The sequence below is a fragment of the Protobothrops mucrosquamatus genome, unplaced genomic scaffold (genome assembly GCF_001527695.2).
Source record: "Protobothrops mucrosquamatus isolate PMUCROS unplaced genomic scaffold, P.Mucros_1.0 scaffold_60, whole genome shotgun sequence".
In the NCBI taxonomy this organism is placed as follows: Eukaryota; Metazoa; Chordata; class Lepidosauria; order Squamata; family Viperidae; genus Protobothrops; species Protobothrops mucrosquamatus.
In genome coordinates, this window is record NW_015386136.1 from 742,963 (window position 1) to 763,613 (window position 20,651).

The 20,651-nt window shown below is 31.7% G+C and overlaps 1 protein-coding gene across 1 annotated transcript in view; it reads left to right on the forward strand.

The window, feature by feature from the left end:
- WDPCP (WD repeat containing planar cell polarity effector) overlaps positions 1 to 20,651 on the forward strand; it is a 143,682-nt gene that overhangs the window by 4,092 nt on the left and 118,939 nt on the right. Inside the window, exon 2 of the mRNA XM_015812363.1 lies at positions 3,691 to 3,767. The gene's annotated coding sequence lies outside the window, so the exon portion shown is untranslated. The remainder of the gene's footprint in view (positions 1 to 3,690; positions 3,768 to 20,651) is intronic.

The window sequence follows — 20,651 nt, forward strand, 5'->3', positions numbered from 1 at the left end:
CTTCAGGCGCCTTGGAAATTAGCTTGACACCGTCTTCTTTGTGGCAGCCCCCTCTGGGTACATCATTCAAAAATATCCTTCAAAATGTGCAATGTTAAAATATTTTGCTTCATTCTATATTGGTAAGTCATTGAAATATTCTCCTTTAATTGTAATGATTAGTTCCTTTTGGTTCCCTCTAGACTAGACTGACTCTTCACAGTCTCATCCTATCATGTTTTTTTTAAAGAGAATTCACAATAAAAGCATTATCAGGATTCTTATAACTTTCCAGAAAGTTGTAATCATCCTTTGCTGTTTATTAAAAATTTTTTTTTAAAGTTCTTGAACTTGTATTTAAAAGTTCTTTTGTTAAGGATTGAAGGAAACTCACCCATTGTATTTAGAATTGTTGAGCCAAATGTTCCTAATAGCTAAAAAGCAATTAACAAGTCATTTCTGAAAATGATTAGAAAAGGAAATATGTGAACCCAGTGTCCTTAAGGTGCTGACCATGGTTTGAGCAAGATGGCTATTATGAATGAAGGCAAATATACCTGTCCCAGGATAATGTTGCAGGATCCAATCTGGAAAGGTCACCGGTACCAGAGGTTTAGTCTGTCGTATTCTGGTGAGAGAATGTAGTGAAAGAGAATGTGCTCCAGCATAAGTCCGAAAGCTCAGAAAACTAAACCTCTCATCCCAGTGACTGACCCAGATTGTATCCTGCAAGATGCTATTCCCTCATTTCCCACTGGAGACCACTGCCTTGTGGTCTCCTCATTAGGATCAACTGTCTTCAGCATTTGTGGGCAATCTCAAGCCCTCTCTTTTTCTGGAGAGGAATTAATGAAGAGCCGTTCTATTCACTAGCTCTTCTTTCTGCTACAGTTATTGGCTCCTCAATACCCAATGATATTTGTCAACCCTAAGATGTCCAGGTGATGTTGAGGTTCTATCTCAGTTCCTATCCTCTTTTTTCCCCAAAGGCCAACATTGCAAATTTATCTCTGACCTATATGTACTTGCAGTTGCTATTTCTGCAAGCTTATGATTCCTAGAAGCCAGTCCTGTTGGCCTTTTAAAAATGACTTCTAAATGTTTATGATTTGTCTTCTACTTTTACTGTGCTTCCGGAATCCAGATCATGGCCCCTGAAACCAATTTTTCAAAACAGTACCATTTTTCTTGCTAGTTTGTTACCTGTTTTGTTTTCAGTGATATTACCTGAATCTACAGTAGTCTTTAGGAAATGTGATCTAAGGAGTCTATTTCTTGTAGGGGAACAAGCAATCTTGGAACAGGTTTAGAGAGATTCTTTCAAAAACTTCAGTTAGAGTGAGAGACATTATAGCTTACAGCACAAAGAATGACTGCAACATCAATAAAAGGAAGGATTAAAAGAGTTAGTCAGAAGTAATTTATGCTGAATTATATTTTCCAACTGACAGTGATTAAGACTGACTAGCACTTAGGTGTATAAAATGCCTTAGGATATGAATTTGTTTTATTTTATTTTCTCTAAAGAATCAGCTAACCCTTGCAATTTGTTTCTTTCCATAATAAAAGCTACTGTCTCAATGCATTTATTCTCTTATGAATACCTATTGGACTCTCAATATTATGTCATTTAATAAATGAGGCACCTTGAGGATGAAAGATGCACTTCATATGTAGATTTATGTTAATTATCTGACATATTGTAATATACTTGAACATATTAATTAGTGGCTACTGTATTTAAGATCCCAATAGCAATTTATTTCACTAAAGAAAAGTGGTGGTAGTAAAGATTAGGCTGGTAGTCAACAGTTTTTCTAAGCAGCAGTCCTTCGGTTGTAAAATTTCATATATAAATACAAATCTTGCAGAAATGGGCCATTTTTATTCTGAAAAAATCTTGGTAAGAAAAATATGTTTGTAAATGTGAAGGAGACTTTGGGTATTTCAATATTGAAAATACAAAAGGTAGATTTCAATTATAACCAAGTTCTAGGGCAGTCTGCTCATTCATTTTTTGTCAGTCTAGAACACAATATACTAGAAGCCCTAACAATAGTCATAAGAAGTCAACCATAAAGAAAAAAATGTTTCTAGATAAATGCGGAGATTTAAATTTTACTCGTTGATCACATTACTAACTCTCTACATTTAGTTGTCAATGTGACACTTCAGTCTAATGATGGTATTGAAGCAGTTAATTGTACTGAAGATTGAAACAATTCAGTGCCCTCCCAACAGTAACAGAAGCAAAAAATAAAGTTGCACAGTTCTTTTATTGGGATCATTCAAAATAGAAAAAAAGAATAGGTAAACATTGTCCTTCTCCAGAATGTTTGTAAAATAAAACTTTCCTGAAAAAAGGGAGAGTATAAAATACGAAAGAAGCAAAAAAAAATCAAGAAATTTTGCTACCTTGGATTGTTGTTTGTTTTTAATTGCTTATATTTCACATTTCTAGATCACCCATTTCCCTCAAAGAGGAACTCTTTGTTCATCTTCTAACTATTGATCAAAAGTTAAAACTAACCTACTTGATGATTGCTTAGTATTTTAAAATAAGTAATTGATCACATGTGATATTGCTCATCTCTACCAGTTAGTCTTCAACCCCCTTGCTTCTGTTACTGCTGGGGGGGGGGCACTGAATTGTTTCAATCTTCAGTACAATTAACTGCTTCAATACCATCATTAGACTTTTATGTTTGTTCATTGAACTGATAGATGAATTGTTCAGTCTTCAAGCATATATAAATAAGTATCTGGGGAATTAAAAAAAAATTATTCCAGGTAACTTCCACATTATCCAGCAATGATTTTTCCCATATTCTAAGAGGACAGAATCCTGACGTTTTCATTCTCATTCATAGCACAGAAAATTACTTTTCCAGGAAAATTCAAGACATAGAAGAAATTGGAAGGCGTTGAGATAAACTCCCAAAAGCACGAAATATTCAGTTAGAGAATTGTTTCCATATAAAATGGCAAGGAAATGAATGAAACACTTTGGATATGTGATGGAGTGACATTTCACTCCACTTTCTTATTTATGTACATTTTTTATGCTTTTAAGAGATATTATAATTATAATTATAATTAAATTATAATTTCATTTCAAGCAAGAAAGCTAAAAATCTTACACTGTTATAACATACATACATACATACATACATACATGCACATATAAAGCAAATGTATATAACAAGAATTAACATACAAGAAATGGCAGGCCACTACAATAATGGTTAAATGTTTTGTAAAATATATACTAATATGTTAATCACTTTTTATCAAGTAAAAATATTTCTCATCAATTCCATCAGCATTTTTAGGATTGAATTATTGCACAGTTTGTAACAGATTGATCCAAAAAATCCAAAAAAGAGAAATTTCCTGACAGAACAATTAATCAGTGGAACGACTTGTCTCCAGAAGTTGTAGGTGCTCCAATACTGGAAGTTTTAAAAAAGAAATTAGACAATCATCTGTCTGAAATGGTATAGGGTTTCCTGTCTGAGCAGAGGATTAGACTAGAAGACCTTCCAATTCTGTTATTCTGTTAATTTTTCTTTTTACTGACCAAAGTCTCAAAAGGATGAGATGTGTGAAGTGGGTTCATTCAGTTATGGAATTCCCCCCCCCATCACATTTTAAAAATGCAAGCAAATATTGCAGTTCCTGATTCCATTTATTCCTTATATTTTGGTACAGAACATCCAGAATTTCTGTTGCAGTCTTATGTTTCTTTATTCAGAAAAAACATCTTTGAATTTAGTCATCTTAATCGGGTAAGTAAACATAAGAATACAACTTTAATGTTCAAAATACTATGATCTTGAATCAATATTATTACTACTTTTAACTTAAAACAATAATTAGGTTTTTCTAGGGTAAGATTGGAGATATTGATTTCTTATTTTGAAACAGAAAAATCCAAATTGGGTTTTAATATTTAGGAGGTCTAAAACATAGAGACTTAAATCTCTGATTATTGCCCTAAACTCTGTACAATATGTTAGCATTTGGGGAGGGTTGTATATATTTGTATATATTAAAAGAAACTGGTATCGGAATTATTGCTAATTTTGAAGTGCTCCACTCAATTAAAAAAAATCTGAGACAGTATAATGCATATAGTTGTATTCTTAGGTGAGTGAAAAATATTACCGAATGTATATAAATGTTATTATTCAACAAAATTGTTATAAATGGGCCTAATTTTTACACTGAAATTAATTGAACTCTATTTTAAGTCACAATGAATTTTTTCTATACCAATTGATTCTTATTATACTGTCAAAGTATTGTAGTTACAATATTATTGAATTGTGGCTAAAAATGAATACCGGTACTTAATAGTTTTCTAACTGAACTCTCTTCTTATCATAATGCTGATAACACAGTTTGGTGTATTATTATGCCAAAATAATTTCTGTTAATTTCAAGCTTTTAATTATAGATTTGCAAAGATTTCATCAATTTAAATGATTAATAATGATAATCTTATCATTTTATCATATGTGTATGTTTATTTTTTTTTAATTGATTTTCTTTTGACCAAAATGCTCCTTTAATCTGTGGAAGGCCTTCCGCACATGATCTTTTCCAAAACAATGAAGCATTTATATTTCAGCAGGATTCAGCTCCATGTCATGTTGCTGCTGTGTGCAAAAAGTGGTTTCAAGATAATCATATTCCACTGCTGGAATGGCCTGGGAATAGCCCAGACCTTAACCCAATTGAAAATCTATGGAGCCGACTAAAGAAACTTGTTAGTCAGAAGCGACCCAGCAATAAAACCCAGTTAATAGAAGCAATCATTCAATCTTGGTTTCACATTATAACAGCTGCAGAACTAAAGGACTTGGTTCACTCCATGGGAAGATGTTGTAAGGCCGTAATTCATGCTAAAGGTTACCCAACTAAGTATTAACTGACATAGTGATAATTTTTGTATATCTCGTTTTTTCTATGGTGATAATTTTTGTATATCACGTTTTTCTACGTGTTTCACTTTTCTTCTTTATAACTGCTATTTTAATAGCAATCCTTCATAAAACCTATTGCATTACATTCTTGATTAAATTATCTTTCCATTGATATATAATTTTATGGTACTACTTAAAAAAAAAAGTGGTGTTATTAGCCATCAAACCTCAAATGTACACTTTTCCCAAAAGGTTTCCACAATTTTGGCCACTACTGTATTCAATGGATTTGGGGGGGGGGGAATGGACTTTACTGTGTAAGTTCTTGCTTATATCATCCTAAATGGCCTCCTGGGTCAAACATTAGGAATTAACTAAAATTATTGTCAGATGTGAATGATCAGGTCCACATGTGAAGGTCCAATTACACTGGTTTATTGTTAAAAAACCTATACATAGGAATCTTCTCAACTAATTGTTAGCACCTGCTTGGAGTTAGATAAGAGTCCATGGAATCCTAGCCCACTTGCTGTTACATAGTGATTTTAGGCTGATCCCTCTTTTAACTCCACCCCCAGATTCTGCCACTCCTTTTCCTACAATTACACTATTATTCAATTTCCCAAATCAAAGTGTAGCATAAATTCAATTTTAGCCCATAGTCATTATTATTTAAATTACGTTGCCCAGACTGTGGAGAAATTAAATTTTCCAAAGCAATAATTTTACTTGAGGGTCAGCTTCTAGTGATTAAAGATGATTCTTTAAAATATATTTGAATACTTGCTGCATGTTTTGATATACATGCACAATAGTAGTAATCTAATAAGTTAAGGGAAGATTATGTCATAGTGTTTCTGTAAACTTCCCTGTATCAGGGAAGATTTTGAGTGAATCTCAAAACATTGATTACCATCATACCCCCAGTACTGAAATAGGGTATATATGGTTCCATGGAGCATGAATTAAATCCTTCTTCTATCACTTTGTTGTCTCAGTTTTCTAACTCTTAATAAATATTTGATTCATACATATTATGGTTCTATTATGGTCATGGAACAGAACTCAGAATAAATGTACATAAAAAGATATGGTACAATAATTCCTTACATGTATAGAACTGTTAGAGGCTAAAATAGAATTCTTTGCTCCAGAATAAAATTTTACAATTAGATGGTCAATTTTAGAATTTCTGACTGCAAAAAAATAAAATTAATCGGGCTGGCTGGGCATTTTTTAAATAAAAGACAGAATATCTTGGAGTGTAAATCTAAATAAAATCCATGTTGTAGGAGGACAAAGATCACACAAATAGTTGTTAATTAATGGATAATAAACATTTTAAGCTCTTACTCCCCCAAAATCAAATTTGTAGAAGCAACATTTATCTCAGTAGATACTATTGGCTATATACATCCATTAATAGTGGATGCCAAGTATTGATAATATTTTTCTTTTAAAGTGGCTATATCTTTTTACTTTTGAAAAAAGCAGTAATGTGTTTTTTCTTTGGCAATGTATATTTTTTAATTATCTGCAAAATCTGAAGTATTAATAAACCATATACTAGAATATCCCTATCATAGTAACACATATTACTTACCACTGTATATTAAAACTGTAAAAGAGAGCTTAAGAGAATCATACTAAAACTAAATAAGATCACACTGCCATCTTTTTATCTGTAATGGGGCTTGCATAGTAGGCATCTCTACTCCCTTTGATGTTTATATAAAACAGATAAAATGCATAAATTGCTTATAATCAGAGATGAATTAAAGCCAAATAGCATCCCAGAGGACAAAGCACCCCAGGTACCCATCAGCAGCCTAACCAAATGACAGACCTAGAGGAAACTTCAAAGCTGCAGATAATATCCACTGGTAATATCCACAAAGAATCTAGATTCTAATAAAGGCCTGATTTCCACAGTTTTGAGAAATCCAGATATTAGCACCCTCAAATCCAGATATTAGCACCCTAAAGTAAGAAAAAGAAGATAAATACTAACTATAAACTATAAATACCTACTCAGTTAAATGTTTTATTCTGCCATACTTCTACAAATAATATTACAATTACTGAATGGCAATAGGTTTATATATAAAAATCTTAGAAATGGATTATACTATTTGAAAACGTCAATGATTTCCTCAGTTAGAATCATCAACCTTTTGCTAGGAACTTATTTCTTTTAAAATCAGATTGATACTCTGTTGTACAACTACTTGCAGGAAAAGAAAAAATGACAATTTCACTATAAGACAAAGGAACAGTTTGATCTTGTTAGCAATACTATAATTTTTTAACAACACTGTAAAATATATTTTTGTTGCCATTTTGATCATTCTGTTAAAGAAGTATGTATTGTATAATATATTGCACATGTTGCACATTACAAGCTCTATTGTAATTCTGTAGCAAATGTTTTATTAAAAAATAAACATACAATAGGAGACCATTGAAAAATTTATGTTTAGTAAATATATTTCTTAGCGGGCTATTGCTGTTTTTCAGTTATCGTTGTTATATCTATTGTTATATCTCTAAATAAGTATTGTAATATTATATCAAGCTAATTAATAAGAGCATGGACACACACACACATATGAGTATAAAACAAGTTAGGAGATGAATGAAACTATGTGGAGTCTTAACAAAGCATTTTATACGGCATCATTTTATTAAAAAGTATACAAAATTTTGAAACATTAAATTGAGTGACAGTTACCAGAAATGAACATGATAATTATTTGCATGGTAGTGCTGCCTTTGAGACTCAGATACCTGAATTGGCCTGAAGCTGGAACAAACCTGGTTCCTGAACTTGAGAGAGAAACACCCAGTATCTTGATAAAGTGGCTGTTTAACACACATACCTCCTCCGGTATGAACCACAAGTATTTTAGGCAAAGCGAAAGGCATTTTATTAAGAGGGGAAAAGTCTTTATATAGCATACAGAAACAAATGATGCATATGTTTATACATGTGATGCGTCAATAAGCAACTATAAAAGATTTTCATTAGTCATGAGAAAACTCTGACATCCTTAAAATATGTTGCATCTTCTCCTTTCCTATCTGGACTTGTTTTTTAACACTTGCAACACTCAAGGACTCCAGGATGCAGTTCGATTGTTTAGTTTCCAAATATACTAGGTTTTGCATGGGGGGGGAGAGCAATGGCTTTGGCTAAAAGGAAAACATGATTTCATGAACTTCAAAAGGAGGCATGAATGCCATGCTAAAATGATATCACTTTTATTAAAAGCTAATGATGAAAGTTAAAATTCTATGTAACATTAGTATACCCTGTTAGATAATGTATTGTATAACCAGTTCTGTGTAAAAACTGTTGGAGAGTTTTAAAAAAAATGAAAATGGTTGTGCGTAAGAGCATGTTTCTGCTCACTTTTATTTATTCAGCCTGTATTCCTCTGAATCATGTAGGAGTCCCGATGGTTAATAATGCTGTAATTTACAGCAGTAAATACCACTACAGTATACAAAACAACAAAAGCAAGGTTAAAAATTAAATAGAATAAAATCATACTAAGGGCTTATTGGCAATACATATTTTCAGTTTAAATGGTACCAGTCGATCTATAAAAAGAGCCCAGGTTTTAGCATCTTGCTGGAAGAAATCAAGATGTGGGTGACAGTCTCAACCAAGGAAGCTATTCCAAAATGCAGGCGTTGCTACCAATTGCTATCCTCCCCCCCCACCCCGTGCCTCTATATTTCAGTCTCCCTTCTTCCCCCTTGCTCTTCCCTCTCCACCCGTCCATCTATTTGGTTATCATATTAATATATTCCCATTGTGTTCTTTTTGTTTATTTTATTGTTCTATTATTTTACTTCTGTTCTGTTTACACTCTTTTCATTTCTTCATTTTTATTGTTATAAGCTGCCTAGATTAGCCCCACAGTGAGATAGACAGCAAATACATTTAACAAATAAATAAATCATAGAAATGGTACAGCTAGCACTTCTCCTGGGTTGATGTAAGAAAAGGCTGGCCTATAGATATCCATATGTTAGGCCATATTAGGATTTTTAGGTCAAAACTAGCACTTTGAAGTTCATCTAGAAACTTATTGAGCCAGAGCAAGGCCTGAAGCAAGAGTGTAATGAGCCCTCAGTCCAAAGTGCCAATTAATACACAAGCTGCTACATTTTGTACCAACTCCGATGGAGGCCCTATGTGGAGTGCATTGTAGTTGTTTAGATGAATGGTGTTGTGCATGAGAGTTATTGTGGCAAGGTCCTTGTGCTCCAGATAGAGCTATAAGTGCTTCACTAGTTGAAGCTGGACAAAGACCCTCATGGCCCACCTTTTTGCCTGCTCAACTAGCAGTAGCTGAGCTCATCTCTGGATCTGCTGCTTCAGGGCTGGTGTTTCCCCACTCAAGAGACAACAGGGAGTCCATCAGCCTCTTTGTTTTGCTTCGGTGATATGGAAGTGTTGTATGTAATGGGAAACATATAAAGGAAGTTCGATCATTGAGAACGGGTTTTTAAGAAGCACAGATAGTAAAACAAGAGATATTTTTTGTTCATTATCTCTGATTAAAAATTGTAAAATAACATACACCATGACTACGTTTGCATTACTAGCCTGCAGATCATGAGCAGTTTGTTAGGCTGTAACCTAGTTTTTATTGCTATTTTTATTTCTGTATTTTAATTTATCACACTTCTTTTTTATTGTATTGCTGTTTTATATTTTGCTTTGGTCTGAACCCATGAACAACATTTGATCTGATTTAATATTTAGACCAAATAAAGATATATCCATATGTTCATAATATTGTTAGTTACCACTTGTTATTTAATTTACTTTCATTCTTGAAATTGTGTTTTATTATAAAGTATAGGATAGGCTATTTTAATATAGTTTATTACTCTTAATCTAAAATATAGGCATTTGATGTAATAACAGAAATATTATGCTACACTATGTTTTGTATTATACAAAGTCCTTATTAATATTTTTATACTTCATTTGGTAATTCTGAAATAAATTCGTAGTGAGTTTGTAGATTTTCTGGCAGTGATTTTAAATTAGCTACTTTTTCATAGCTTATATTTTACAGTTTTTGCTTTATAGTTTTACAATATCTTATGCTAGTTAATTAATCTATATAAATAAAAATGTAAATGTTTGTTTGTTCAAAATCTTAAATCTCTGAAAGTTCTTCACCGATTGCTTTGAAATTTTGACACAACATTGCATTCGAATACGCGCGTGTTTTTATATACCTACTATTATATAGATGTCACACCTGTGACAGGTAAAAACATGATATATTACAAACGTGCGCTTTCTCTTTTCTTTCTTTTCCATTTAACCAGACTGAGCCACAGCAACGCGTGGCTGGGTACAGCTAGTAATCATAATAAAAATGATATTTGAGTAAATGTGTCAAGAATGAATGGATGCTGAATGAATGTTGATTGAATATAAAAGTGAGTGACCAGTAAGAAAGAAGTATGTTGGTGATGGTTTGATCTTATAAAAAGAATGAATGAAGACTGAATGAGAAAATGGATATATGAAGGAAAAATGAATGGGTTGAAAAATAGGAGTAGACCATTAAAACAGCGTTTGAAGTAGTGTACAAACATGTTAGAAACAAGAATGGCTTTAAGAATAGAAAAGCATTGACAGATGCAGAGAATGGCATTAGTGTAAACTAGTTTTAGACCTATTTCCTCTTTTTATCTCATGCCTTAATTTCTTTGGACAACTTACTCATTGTTATGCATTTTCTGCACTTCATATAACATCAGTTAACTTGAAAAATGAATAGCATATAGCAGTATATATATTTATATAGGATTTTGCCAGCAGATGGCACTATTATGTAAAGATAGTTTGTAGCTTATTTGTGAAGCTTTTCTTGTTTTGTACTATATTGGGCAAGTTTTAAAATTGTCTTTTCCTTGCAAGACTCCATAGATTTTTAACAGTGTTCAACAGTGAAATAAATCTTGAATAATACTGCAATTACTTAAGTTATTTAAATATATCAGGATATTTGTATCAACAGTATTTACCTTCTAGATCCTACAGAGAGGTTCTTTCAAATAACAGTCTTCACAAGACAGGGAGCCGGTAATTTCAGATTCATAATGAAAATAGTAAAACAGACATCCCTTGTATTACTTCAAATACGTCTTAAAATGCCTTAGGATTAAAGCAATTATGTGTAATACAATATTGTCTAGATTTGATGCTGCCTCTTGATTGGGTGAAAACATGAAATACAGCTTTTTCCTTGTTTGGAATAGACTGTGGTTTTCACCTGCATTTCTACCAAAATTATGCTTTCTTTATGTAATTTCAAGACATTAAAATAATTGAACGGTATACTCATAGTTTTAATAATGAAACTTAATTGGTGTTTAACTCAGATATTAAAATTAAAATAAAAAGAAGGAGCATGCACAAGTTTTCTTGTACATATTGGTTGTCTTGCTACAGCAAAGCTAAAGTTACTAATGAAGAGTAGGTGATTATTCTTTTGTCAAAGAAATTGTTGAATGTACTTCAGAGATTTTAAAATATTTTTAAGGAGCTATTTTGAGTAAAATATATCACAAGGATATATTAATTTAAATAAATAATTATTTGAACTTTCTTGGGAAACATTTGGAACTAAACATGGCAAACATTATGAACTAATGTTTCATCATTCCAAATAAGTTACTTCTATAGATATATATATATATTAAAGCTAAGGCTTATACTGCAAGTTTAAGTGAACAAGTATTTAGATGACCTACAAACTATTGGGGAATTGGCATTAATTTCTAAGAAGTCACATTTTGGCTGTTTTTCTTAAGGCAATGTGCCAGCAGAAATTGCATTCACTTTAAATGAGGCTTGTATTAGTACATCGCTTTGAGGATCAATCTTTTATACCTAAGTATTAATTTCCACTACTAGGCTGCTTATTATATACATTGCAAGTATATAAATATTACATTGAGGGCATCTCTTCCATTTAATTATACAAACACATTTAAGTAATATGATTTGTATTGTCATCAGTGAACAGAAAACACATGTTAGGAGAATGTTTTCCAATTTTAGAGCTGACAAGTTGGCAGGATGGCATACTAATTAAAACAACTTCCACTGGGGAAAAAAAGACATCTTGAAAGTGGCCAGAGCCATAAATCAAGTAAGGTTTATCATGAAAAATTGCTTCCATGTAATTATCCCAATATGAAGTAGAGGGCAATTTTAAGTGTCTTCAGTAATATATATAGCAGGAACTATGAGTCAGGGTTGGGTGGGGTGAATCCTCTAAAAACTCCTACCTTTATTCTAACACATTTAGTTTATATATAAATATGTAAACTAAATGTTCATTATTTGGTATAGTTCTGATTTTTTTTAAAGTAAAAGATAAAAACTGCAAACAATTAACACAGCATTCATTTATGCATTTTTAAAAGACAACTGTGAAGAGAGTAACTGGATTCTGTTCCTAGCTGTGATATAAAACCATTTTAGGTTTCTGAGTTGCTTTCTAACTTTTCTACTCTATTTCATTGTTCAAAAAGATACTTTGTTTTTTTTGGAAACAATTAAATCGGAAGCTCAATACATTAAAATAGCAAGTTCCTTTTCTACCTGAGCAATGATAAAAGCATTTCTGAAAGGCTCCCTTAGAGAAGATATGTATCCTGTGAAATTACAGAGCCATCAATAGAAAAATATTGTTTCTATCTCTTGTGTACCAGGAAAATAAGCTGTTTTTTCACTTTGGACTTTTTGAACCCTTTAGGCCTAATATTATCTCATAGTACAAACGACATGGTTGTTAAAAATTATTTATTTGTGTCTGAAAGAGCTCTTGGTAATGTACTAGAAACAGAAATTTTATGTTTGATATCTTTAACCTAAACTGGATAATTTATGTATTTTGTGCAAGAGCCAGCCTTCGGGCCAGTTTTAAAGTTTAAACAGAAGGCTATGTTTTTTAGACATTTCTTTTTATCATGAAGACAATTTTTGGCAGTAGGCCCTAAAATCACATTGTATGAAATGTATTGGTGGATCGGTGGACACAATTTCTTCTAAAAAAAGAGAAACGTGTACTGTATTTGCTGGCGGTATGAAATTGAAATCTATCCCCAACAACCTGAACTATAAGCAGGGAGTTTAGTTCTCCTAAAGGTTACTTACCTGCCAAGGTTCCATGAGAGAGGTGTTGGGTTTGAGGGTTCGAAACAATTTGCTTCGTCACTTGGCAGAAAACAATGAACAACATATTTTCCCTCCATTGGAAAGGAAGGTTGACTTTGCATCTTTTTTCTTTTCTATTTCCTCCTATTTCCTCAGTTGTTGATATTATAAAAATGAGGTTTTGGGTTACTTGTTAAGAGAATCATGGAAATATTTTTCTTTTTTCACATTTTATTGATCAACCTGTTCTCACTACTTTTATGGTAAAAGTGTTTCCCAGGTGCCTGTAATATTTCTGGCCAATGAGGTTTCATATGTGAAAGGGAATGGAATTGAGTGGCAGCAGAAGGAAGCAATCTTATTTTAAAATCTATCTTTCTCAGTAGAATATATACTCACTGACATTAGCTCCCCAGGATTTCATAAGATGGTGTTTTCCACTCCTGCCTGCAGAGGTTTGGGATTAAACATGAGAGTTATTTACATTAAAGCACTGGTACTACCGCTAAGCAGTAGCCCTTTGCCTGATTATGAAAGTTGCTTGTATATTTGGGCTAGATTTTTCTCAATTATCTAACATTTGTTAGTTAGACTCAAGTTTAATATGATTTTAATGATAGCAGTAAAAGCAGAAATTAACAGTCTTTTTCCAGGTTTCACATGGGGTAATCTGCAGTATTGCTGTTTCTCCTGCTAAAAAGATGAACGATTTAACCAACTCTTTTTATTTTATTTTATTTATATTGAGTACACCAGCAATGTGGTATATATATGTATATACATATTTATTATTTTTAATTGAATTAAAGAACTTATAAAATTGACCAACTCATCATTTATGACTCTGGCAGATCAACTTTTCCACATTCTTTATGATCCGAAGGATTGGATAGTTGCTTCAGTAAGTACTCTGCTTTGTAGCCATTACAGGGTATTTCTGCAATGAGGCTTCATCTGACTTCTTAGATTCCAATATATCTTTTCTGTTCCTCTTAGTACCCAGACAAATTATACTTTCAAGCAACACTAAAAGAAAAAGCAGATTTTACATTTTTTGTTAATACCATAAATAGCAGTGGATAAAATTAAATGAATGTAAAGCATTATTGAAGAGTTTGTTATAGATCAAACTACAGTAGGGTAGTTATAGTATCAAATGTCTTTTGAATATATACAGCTGGGTATATATATTGAATAAAGAAGTAAATAAATATTTTTTTAAATAAAGCATACCTAATGTATCCAGGGTACCTTTAATGCTGCAAGTAGTTTTGTTGCCTATTATTTCAGTTTACTGGTAAACATTCTATAACTTTAATCAGTAAAACACAAAGTGTTTTTTTTATGATGTACTCCATCATCAGAAATTTTTTTTAACAGGTCTTGAAAATACCTAAACAAAACATAGTTTGCTATGTAAGGTTTCAAGAGAAATAACAACATCTCATTCAAAGAGACAGGTTTTGCCTAGAGTCTGTGATCTAATCCTTATACTTTATTCATATTATTGCAAATAATCTCATATACATCATCGTGATAAATATGAGAGATTTAAGGTTGTCATTTTATATGTGCAATAAAAACATGACTATTCATTTAAATGCAGAAATATGAATATAAATGTAGAAAATATACCTATTCATGTAATTCTAGAAAGTAGGGCAACTGCTAATGTAAAAATATCCAAAAGTCTTCAGTGAAGACTTTTGAATTGAATTGAATCTTATATAAAATTGAATTTAATATAGACAGACAGAACTTTATTTCAGTCATTGACCAAAAAATATAAACAAATGAACACAAAACTATCCTCTAACAAGAACTATTAGCAACCATTTGTGGGCAGATAATGTAGCAAAATTCTATTAGTTTTAGAAGTATAAATTTATCTTTATTATTTAATAGTTAATGCACATAAAAACTATCAGAATGCCCTGGAAATTTAAATAAAAGAGTCGTAATCAGCTCATGACGAATGTCCCTATAGAACTGACAGTACAGAAGAACATTGGCTGTGGTTTCTATGACCCTCATATCACAGGGACAGTATCGGGTTTCATATGGGGTTTTCCTATATTTCCTTTTCAGGACAATTGTGGGAAGAACATTAAATCAAGCTAAGGATAAAGCTTTCCTAAATTTGGGGAATGTAAAATTTAATATACGTTTTGCTAAATTATTTTTTAAGAGAGACAACTGGTAATCATGGCTTAAGATCTCCCGCTTGAGCTGAAAATTAAAAGTATAAGAATATGTCAAACACAGGAAGAAAAGATTAGCATACCAAGTTATTTCTCTTGTTTATTTGGAAAAAGTATTAATTGAATAATAAATATTCTAAATGTTTATACGTTTTTTTTTAAAAGACTGGATTCCTTGGATAGTAAGATTAGGGATAACCCTAGTTTTCCAATCCGTACAAAACCTGGGTATTTCAAGTTGTATGGTCATCTCTTGCTGTGTGTACTAATCTGTTCACCATAGAATAAGGATAGTAAACTCAGCAGCCTCCACACACTATTTTTCTGACTGCAGAGTTCTTCAAGATTGTGTAGCTAAATTTCAGCAGTATATGGTCACTTTTCGTGGTGTGATATGTTCTGCCACATAAATCTCAGAATAAGAATTGGGAGGCTTAATACATTTACGTCCTGCCTTACAAGCGTGCCAAATTCATAATGACTTTTCACATAAGGTTTTTCGAGCTCCCTTACTGCAAGCCGGCAATCTCTTCATGTTGGCTGTAAGGTATGAGGTGGTTCTTAGTACTGTCTTCTGCAATAGTTTGTCATTTAAGAACCATGAAAAAGAATGTCTATAATGATAGACTAGAAGATAAGTACATAAAGACTGGAGTGAAGTGTAGAGTGTCATGGAATGAATGGAAGTAGCATTTGTAGAACACTATCATTGTTTATTTTAGCCAGTGGCAAGGGCTGTAAAAATATTTTCATTTCAATTTTGTAAAGTATTTCAGTTTGCATGATATACCTTTTTTCACTAATATCTGTCTAGAAAGTGCCTTGATACTATTAGCTCCATGCAAATCCATTAGGACTTAATAGATAGCATGTCTTAGAACCGAGTATTTATGTAGAAAAAGAATGACTAAAAATGTTCTGTTTTAAATAAATAAGGCTTTTAACTTCCCAAAAAATGTACCAAATAATTCATTAAAACAATGTTGTTGTTGCAAAGTCGTGTCCGACCCATCACGACCCCATGGACAATGTTCCTTCGGGCCTTCCTGTCCTGCTTAAAACAATGCATATATTGAAAACAGTAAAATAATTAGTTATCTTACATTTACATTTATACTAGTACCTATTTATTTTTCATAATTATTTGAATGTAATTATTGAGGTCATTGATCAAATCATTAATCAAAGTCTTTTTCTACTTCTTATTTATAGAAGGACATGCTGCATTATTTCACCGTAAATGCAACAAAATGTATTAAATCATGAATCATTTAAGGGAGAATATTTGACTTCAATAGACCTAAACTGACTTTGTACCTACAACTTTTCTATGACAATATTCTAAACTGAAAATAACTTGATATAACATAATATTGACTGTTTGAAAAAATTAACTTGTAACTATTAATTATAATACTTAAAAGTTTTCTTCTGTATTGTTGGCGTTTCACATTTCTGTATTTGACTGATTGGATAGCTTTATTCTAGCTGGAATTCATTTGCTTTCAAATACTGTGGACACACTTTTAAAGATTTTGGCAAATTAAAAAAATAAGTTTTTAACCCTATCTTGTTAAAGCTCTAGTAATTTTTATTGTGGTTTCTTTGACTTTTTTATTTTTAACTTTTATGAAATTATTTTTGGGGAAAAAAACTAGCTTCCAAAATCAGTTTAAACAAAATGACTTCATTAATATCGAAAGTGAAATTCACTGATACCCATTCATATTATCTGAAGTTGATTGAAATATAGCAGTGCTTATTATAACTTGTTTTATATATGATTTAAAAGGTGGCTTTCAAAATCATGTTAGAACAATAATTACTATTTATTTTAAAAAACAAGTAGAATATGGAATAATTTTTTAGTATTCACAAAAGGAGGAAATCTGTTTTTTCATATCTATGTAATATCTGAATAAAAGGGATTGTTTTGAGATATTATCCATTAGACTGAAAAATGGGAAGCTTATGCACATATTTACTTTCAATGTTTTTGTATCAAAGGTATTCTTAGAATTTGGATGGGTTTCATAATTTGCTTTCAAATATTATTAAATCTTATACAAGATGTATGTCCACACGCACAGTAACTGCGGAGTAGTGAGAGATTAGGGTTTATTATTCAAGTGGCTTATAATGATTCCCTAAAATTTTAAACCAGAGCTATGGATACTATTAGACTTAAGAACTGTAATTTGTTCTTTCTGTGAAACTGGAAGCCTAGTTGAATCAAAAATGTTCTAGCTCATGTATTTGCTCCAAACAAGAATTTTAATTCAAGATATAATTTTGGTGTTATTACACATGTGAATATCTTAAAACCGAATGCACTATTGCTATGACATGACCACTTGTAATTTCAAAAGATAGGTCTTATATTCAGGCCTCTGATGTGAAGAATTAATTCAGTGAAGCATGAAACAACTTCTTAGCAAATGGAAATAAGTTTACAGTGTGTGATTTTCATGCCACTATTCTTAGGTAATCAGATAATGTTTTGTTCCCAGTGGTTATTATACAACTCATGGTTGGTTTTCTTGTGACAATAAAAGTTTCAGTGTAACTTTCCAATCATACTGTATAGGAGCTTATTTATCCCTCTGTTTGTGATACATGATACATTTGTAAAATGATACATTTGGAAACATTTAGCATTTTAAAATACTAACATGCTGCTAACATAGACTCCTCTGATGTTTCCTTTCTGAATATATAAATAATTTGAGGAGAAAACAACCTTTGCACTCTCTTAATATGGTCAATACAGCTAAACTAAACATACCCTAATGCTAAATTATGGGTCATGTCCCTATCCAACTTTCCAGGGTTACTTTCTATACAGAATCTCATTTGGAGAATTAAAAAGGCATGTACTGTACATTACAATATACCAGAGGGAGAAACAAAATAGAGGAAAATTCAGTTTCTTTTACCTTCTTCCTATTCAGTGAAATGTAAAACACTGTGTAGGAAAAAAAAATCCTACTTTAACATGAGTTAACACAAGAAATGAACATGTGAGAAAAGAATATATCTTTTTCGTTAGTATAATGGTATTTAACATAACAAACAAGCAGAAATTAAATGATATTAAAATGTTGGTGTTCTTCAGCTCTGCCTAAAAACAGCAGCCCTTCCTCAAATATCCCAAAGATGCTTTTCCCAAAGGCAACTGGACTTTCTTGGGTTTTTGTCTTTGAAAATGTTTCATTTCTCATCCAAGAAGCAAAATGTTTTCAAAGAAAAAAAACACAAGAAAGTCCACTTGCTTTTTGGAAAAGCACCTTTGAGACAACCATGACCTGGATGATTGAGAATCTTTATAGACATCCTTCCTCAAATAGGATTTTTTATGTCATCATTTCTTTTACTTTTCTTTCATTAATTAAACTATTTTACCCATTACACCCACTTATAATCTCAGTATCAGATTTTTTTTCTTTGCACAATTCCTTTTTTCCCAACAATTTTATTAAGGATTATATAAAATGGATGAAATACAAAAACTAATACAAAAATATATTTTAAAAAAGAAAGTGTGGAACCCTCCCCCAAAGATAGTAAGAAAAAGAAATTTTCTCCTTTAACTGCAGCAAACATATTCAACATTAACAACTTAACACTGTCTCTTAAAATATAATAATCAGGTGTATCTTCATCTCATACCTCATCCCATTTTCTATCAACTCCTCTCTAAATCTTCAGTTCTTGTTAATCAGCAAAGGTCCAGTAAAAATTAACAAAAATGCCTAACAATATAAGTATATAATCTCCCTTTTCATTTAATCTAAATCCCCCTCATCCCTCTCTTAACAATTAAACAGTGCACACAGAAAAAAATAAAAGCTATTAAACATTACCAGAAATAATAACCGATTCTCTGTACAGTTCCATTCAACAGTTTTGTCTCAATTTTAATAGTATAGCTTGCCAAATCTATGTTTTTCTGCCATCTGCATACATTTCTTTCTGCTCTCTCAATAGTTCTGTTACCCCTGATTTTTTGAAAATGTATTCATTCACTTTAACCCACATCTTCCCTTCATGCCCTCTCCACATGTTTCCAAAATTTTTAATTCCTTAAATTAGCTTGTTCCAGGGATTATTAAGTTCTTTATCTTCTTGCATATATCGGTACATCTTAAATGATTATTTAAAACATGTTTGTTCATATGCTATTTAATATCTATCTATCTTGTTTTTTCCATCTTGTACTTATCCTAGCATGCCTTGTCTAATGTTGTCTTGGATCCAAAATATCTAGTCAGTGGTAGGAACTGTATTACTGAATAACAAACTTCAGCTGACCCTGCTAATATGACCAATGGTGAGGGATGCTGGAAGCGGCAGCAGCATGATAAATTCCTCCATAATTCTACCACAGATGGTGGAGCCCTGCACTTTCAGTAACTCACCTTCATTTATGCCGTACAAGTTACTATTGGAACTTTCAGGAAGTATCAAAAGCTGTGAGCAAAGTGAGGTATAGGAACACTTAACCACAGGCAAACTGTTCATTGTTCCTAGGTTCAAAGTTTAACCTTCTAAGCATGAGAGAGAAGCTTATAGAGTAGACAATGTAGTCTTTGTTGGTGTTTTAGAAATAAATAACAGTTATAGATGAAAATAATTTCCTGTCTCAACTCAATGGTCTAAAATCAGAAAGAGTATGCAGTAGTACTAACCAAATATGTAGAATCTGATTAAGTGAGAAAAGTTACTGAACCTATAATACCAACTTGATCTAATATTATTTATTGAAGTAACACTAATCCATAAAATTCATTTTGGCCTCTGTTTCATATACATCAGTTGTGAGCCTTTTTGGAGCCCTGCTCTGTACTTCTAAAGCTTAAAGCTGTTTCACAAGAACCACACCCATATGTACCAATCAGTGAAGTGTAGCTCCTTTAGTTTGTTTTTGACTAGTGAAAGGATGTTTGTCTTTTAATTTCTTTGAGATTCTCTAATTTTTCTCCTTATTTTTAATTTTAATACTGTGAAAACACATTTTAATGCAATATGAGAGAGAGGGGGTGTCCATTGCTCCCCAAAGCATAGTCAAGTGAAGAATATATCATTATGAAAAATAAATAATATGAATTCCATCATTTACATATTACTGCAAATGATTACTGATATTAATAATAGTAATTTTTGTTTTAAACTAATATAACTTCACAGCATTAATAATATGGTAATATTTACTAAAATTAAGATCACAACACAAGAATTCAAGCAAATATTCTACTTTCAAACGCTATATGTGACCAAAGACTCACATATATATATATATATATATATATATATATATATATATATATATATATATATATATAT